Source organism: Arachis ipaensis, chromosome B7 (assembly GCF_059453495.1).
Source record: "Arachis ipaensis isolate K30076 ecotype BB chromosome B7, ASM5945349v1, whole genome shotgun sequence".
NCBI lineage: Eukaryota > Viridiplantae > Streptophyta > Magnoliopsida > Fabales > Fabaceae > Arachis > Arachis ipaensis.
This window is the reverse complement of record NC_142442.1, coordinates 110,384,466-110,390,438: the sequence shown is the minus strand read 5'-3', so window position 1 is coordinate 110,390,438 and position 5,973 is coordinate 110,384,466. Positions and strand designations below refer to the sequence as shown.

The 5,973-nt window shown below is 40.9% G+C and overlaps 1 non-coding gene across 1 annotated transcript; it reads left to right on the top strand.

Annotated features, from left to right (window-relative positions):
- Nucleotides 1-5,615: 5,615 nt before the first annotated feature.
- On the top strand, nt 5,616-5,723 carry LOC148553722 (small nucleolar RNA R71). Its single transcript, XR_015893570.1, has one exon. It is a non-coding gene; the product is annotated as a small nucleolar RNA R71 (small nucleolar RNA).
- Nucleotides 5,724-5,973: the final 250 nt, after the last annotated feature.

Sequence of the window (5,973 nt, the reverse complement as noted above, 5' to 3'; positions counted from 1 at the left end):
TAAAACTGATCAAAGATCAAAGATGATAGATGATGTCTAATACAATAGTAAAAAGTCCTATTTATAATAAACTAGTTACTAGGGTTTACAAAAGTAAGTAATTGATGCATAAATCCACTTCCGGGGCCCACTTGGTGTGTGCTTGGGCTGATCTTGAATGTTACACGTGTAGAGGTCAATCTTGGAGTTGAACGCCAGTTTGTAACGTATTTCTGGCGTTCAACTCTGGCTTGTGACGTGTTTCTGGCGTTTAACTCCAGACAGCAGCGTATAACTGGCGTTCAACGCCCTTTTACGTCATCTAAACTCGGCCAAAGTATGAACTATTATATATTTCTGGAAAGCCCTAGATGTCTAATTTCCAACGCAATTGGAAGCGCGCCATTTTGAGTTCTGTAGCTCCAGAAAATCCACTTTGAGTGCAGGGAGGTCAGAATCCAACAGCATCAGCAGTCCTTCTTCAACCTCTGAATCTGAGTTTTGCTCAAGTCCCTTAATTTCATCCAGAAAATACCTGAAATCACAGAAAAATACACAAACTCATAGTAAAGTCCAGAAATGTAAATTTAACATAAAAACTAATGAAAACATTCCTAAAAGTAACTAGATCTACTAAAAACATACTAAAAACAATGCCAAAAAGCGTATAAATTATCCGCTCATCACAACACCAAACTTAAATTGTTGCTTGTCCCCAAGCAACTGAAAATAAAATAGGATAAAAAGAAGAGAATATACTATAAATTCCAAACTATCAATGAAACATAGCTCCAATTAAATGAGCGGGACTTGTAGCTTTTTGCCTCTTGAATAGTTTTGGCATCTCACTTTATCCATTGAAGTTCAGAATGATTGGCATCTATAGGAACTCAGAGTTCAGATAGTGTTATTGATTCTCCTAGTTCAGTATGATGATTCTTGAACATAGCTATTTTATGAGTCTTGGCATGGCCCTAAGCACTTTGTTTTCCAGTATTACCACTGGATACATAAATGCCACAGACACATAATTGGGTGAACCTTTTCAGATTGTGACTCAGCTTTGCTAAAGTCCCCAATTAGAGGTGTCCAGGGTTCTTAAGCACACTCTTCTTTTGCTTTGGACCTTGACTTTAACCACTCAGTCTCATGTTTTCACTTGACACCTTCACGCCACAAGCACATGGTTAGGGACAGCTTGGTTTAGCCGCTTAGGCCAGGATTTTATTCCTTTAGGCCCTCCTATCCACTGATGCTCAAAGCCTTGGGATCCTTTTTATTTACCCTTGCCTTTTGGTTTTAAGGGTTATTGGCTTTTTGCTCTTGTCTCTTGGTTTTAAGAGCTTTTGGCTTTTTCTGCTTGCTTTTTCTTTTTATTTATTTTTTTTCGCCTATATTTTTTTTCTTTCTATTTTTTGCTATTTTTTTCTGCAAGCTTTGTTCTTTGCTGCTTTTTCTTGCTTCAAGAATCATTTTTATGATTTTTCAGATTATCAAATAAGATGTCTCCTTATCATCATTCTTTCAAGAGCCAACATATTTAACATTCTTAAACAACAACTTCAAAAGACATATGCACTGTTCAAGCATTCATTCAGAAAACAAGAAGCATTGTCACCACATCAATATAATTAAACTAAGTTCAAGGATAAATTCGAAACTCATGTACTTCTTGTTCTTTTGAATTAAAACAGTTTTCATTTAAGAGAGGTGATGGATTTATAGGACATTCATAACTTTAAGACAAAGTTACTAAATACTAATGATCATGTAATGAAGACACAAATATGGATAAGTACTTAACATAGAGAAAATGAAAAACAGAGAATGTAAGAACAAGGAATGAGTCCACCTTAGTGATGGTGGCGTTTCCTTCTTGAGGAACCAATGATGTCCTTGATCTCTTCTATGTCTCTTCCTTGTCTTTGTTGCTCCTCCCTCATTGCTTTTTGATCTTCTCTTATTTCATGAAGGATGATGGAGTGCTCTTGATGTTCCACCCTTAATTGTCCCATGTTGGAACTTAATTCTCCTAGGGAGGTGTTGATTTGCTCCCAATAGTTTTGTGGAGGAAAATGTATTTGAGGCATCTTCGGGATCTCATGGTGATGAGCTTCATGCGTCTCTTGAGATCCATGAATGGGCTCTTTTGCTTGCTCCATCCTTTTCTTAGTGATGGGCTTCTCTTCCTCAATGGGAATGTCTCCTTCTATGAAATCTCCAGTTGAGTAACATAGATGGCAAATAAGATGAGGAAAAGCTAGCCTTGCCCCAGGAGAGGGCTTTTCGGCTATTTTGTAGAGTTCAAGGGAGATGACTTCATGAACTTCTACTTCTTCTCCAATCATGATGCTATGGATCATGATGGCCCGATCCACAGTAACTTCAGATCGGTTGCTAGTGGGGATGATGGAGCGTTGGATGAATTCCAACCATCCTCTAGCCACAGGCTTGAGGTCCAGTCTTCTTAATTGAACCGGCTTGCCTTTGGAGTCAATCTTCCATTGAGCTCCTTCCACACATATGTCCATGAGGACTTGGTCCAACCTTTGATTAAAGTTGACCCTTCTAGTGTAGGGGCGTGCAGCTCCTTGCATTATAGGCAAGTTAAATGCCAACCTTACATTTTCTGGACTAAAATCTAAGTATTTCCCCTGAACCATTGTAATATAATTCTTTGGGTTTGGGTTCTTACTTTGATCATGGTTCCTAGTGATCCATGCATTGGCATAGAACTCTTGAACCATTAGGATGCCGACTTGTTGGATGGGGTTTGTTAGAACTTCCCAACCTCTTCTTTGGATTTCATGTCGGATATCCGGATACTCATTCTTCTTGAGCTTGAAAGGGACCTCGGGGATCACCTTCTTCTTGGCCCCAACATCATAGAAGTGGTTTTGATGAGCTTTGGAGATGAATCTTTCCATCTCCCATGACTCGGAGGTAGAAGCTTTTGTCTTCCCTTTCCCTTTTCTAGAGGATTCTCCGGTCTTGAGTGCCATCAATGGTAATGGAAAAACAAAAAGCTTATGCTTTTACCACCCCAAACTTAGAATATTGCTCGCCCTCGAGCAAGAGAAGAAAGAATAGATGAAGAAGAAGAAGAAAATATGGAGGAGAGGGGGGATGGGTGTATTCGGCCAAGAAGGGGAAGAGAGGCTTGTGTTGTGTGAAAATGAAGAAGAATGGAGGGCTTTATATAGGGAAGGGAGGGGGGTAAGGTTCGGCCATAAGGGTGGGTTTTGGGTGGGAAATTGATTTTGAATTTTGAAGGTAGGTGGGGTTTATGAGGTAGGTTTATGGGGAAGAGTGGATGGATGTGAGTGGTGAAGTGGTTATAGGGTAGAGAGATTGAGGTGATTGGTGAAGAGGTTTGGGGAAGAGAGTTTATGGGATTGTGTGAAAGAGGGGTGAGAAGAAGTGAGTGGAGGTAGGTGGGGATCCTGTGGGGTCCACAGATCCTGAGGTGTTCAAGGATTTACAACCTTGCACCAAATTAGGCATGCAAAATGCCCTTGCACACAACTCTGGGCGTTCAGCGCCAGATTGGTGCTTGTTCTGGGCGTTGAACGCCCATTTGTTGCCCATTTCTGGCGTTGAACGCCAAAACCATGCTTGTTTTGGGCGTTCAGCGCCAGCTCTTCTCCAGGGTGCAATTCTGGCATTCAAACGCCCAGATGCTGCCCATTTTGGGCGTTCAGCGCCAGAACCATGCTTTGTTCTGGTGTTGAACGCTAGCCAGATGCTTCTTACTGGCATTTAAACGCCAGTAAGGTCTTCCTCCAGGGTGTGATTTTTCTTCTGCTATTTTTGATTCCGTTTTTAATTTTTATATTTATTTTGTGACTCCACATGATCATGAACCTAATAAAACATGAAAGAGCAAGAAAAATAAAATTAGATAAATAAAAATTGGGTTGCCTCCCAACAAGCGCTTCTTTAATGTCAATAGCTTGACAGTGGGCTCTCATGGAGCCTCACAGATGTTCAGAGCTTTGTTGAGACTTCCCAACACCAAACTTAAAGTTTGGTTGTGGCCTCCCAACACCAAACTTAGAGTTTGACTGTGGGGGCTCTGGTTGACTCTGTTTTGAGAGAAGCTTACTGTGCCTCTTTTCCATGTTTACAGAAGGGTAACCTTGAGTTGTAAACACAAGGGAGTCCTCATTCAATTGAAGGATTAATTCACCTCTGTCAACATCAATCACAGCTCTTGCTATGGCTAGAAAAGGTCTTCCAAGGATGATGGATTCATCCTCATCCTTCCCAGTATCAAGGATTATGAAATCAGCAGGGATGTAAAGGCCTTCAACCTTTACTAACACGTCCTCTACTTGTCCATAAGCCTGTTTTCTTGAATTGTCTGCCATCTCTAATGAGATTTTAGTAGCTTGCACCCCAAAGATTCCCAGTTTCTCTATTACAGAGAGGGGCATGAGGTTTATCCCTGAACCAAGGTCACACAGAGCCTTTTCAAAGATCATGGTGCCTATGGTACAAGGTACTAGGAACTTTCCAGGATCCTGTTTCTTCTGAGGTAATCTCAGTTGATCCAGATCACTTAGTTCATTGGTGAACAAGGGAGGTTCATCTTCCCAAGTCTCAATACCAAATAATTTGGCATTCAGCTTCATGATTGCACCAAGAAATTTGGCAGCTTGCTCTTCAGTAACATCCTCATTCTCTTCAGAAGAGGAATACTCATCAGAGCTCATGAATGGCATAATGAGGTTCAATGGAATCTCTATGTTCTCTAGATGAGTCTCAGATTCCTTTGGTTCCTCAGAGGGAAACTCCTTATTGATCACTGGACATCCCAGGAGGTCTTCCTCCTTGGGATTCACGTCCTCCTCCTCTCTTGGGACTTCGGCCATGATTGCTATATCAATGGCCTTGCACTCTCCTTTTGGATTTTCTTCTGTATTGCTTGGGAGAGTACTAGGAGGGATTTCAGTGATCCTTTTACTCAGCTGGCCTACTTGTACTTCCAAATTTCTAATGGAGGACCTTGTTTCATTCATGAAACTCACAGTGGCCTTAGATAGATCAGAGACTAAGTTTGCTAAATTAGAGGTATTTTGTTCAGAGTTCTCTGTCTGTTGCTGAGTGGATGATGGAAAAGGTTTATTATTGTTAAACCTGTTTCTTCCACCATTATTAAAGCCTTGTTGAAGCTTTTGTTGATCCTTCCATGAGAGATTTGGGTGATTTCTCCATGAGGGGTTATAGGTGTTTCCATAAGGTTCACCCATGTAATTCACCTCTGCTATTGCAGGGTTTTCAGGATCATAAGCTTCTTCTTCAGAAGATGCCTCTTGAGTACTGTTGGATGCAGCTTACATTCCATTTAGACTCTGAGAAATCATATTGACTTGCTGAGTCAATATTTTATTCTGAGCCAGTATGGCATTCAGAGTATCAATTTCAAGAACTCCCGTCTTTATAGGCGTCCCATTACTCACAGGATTCCTCTCAGAAGTGTACATGAACTGGTTATTAGCAACCATGTCAATGAGTTCTTGAGCTTCTGCAGGCTTTTTCTTTAGGTGAATGGATCCACCTGCAGAAGTATCCAATGACATTTTAGCCAATTCAGATAGACCATCATAGAATATATCCAGGATGGTCCATTCTGAAAGCATGTCAGAAGGACACTTTTTGGTCAGTTTTTTGTATCTCTCCCAAGCTTCATAGAGGGATTCACCTTCTTTTTGTCTGAAGGTCTGAACATCCACTCTAAGCTTACTCAGCTTTTAAGGAGGAAAGAACTTGGCTAAGAAAGCCTTGACCAGCTTATCACAAGAATTCAGGCTATCCTTAGGTTGAGAGTCCAACCATACTCTAGCTCTGTCTCTTACAGCAAAAGGGAAAAGCATGAGCCTGTAGACTTCAGGATCTACTCCATTAGTCTTAACAGTATCACATATCTGCAAGAATTCAGTTAAGAACTGAAAAGGATCTTCAGATGGAAGTCCATGAAACTTGCAGTTCTGC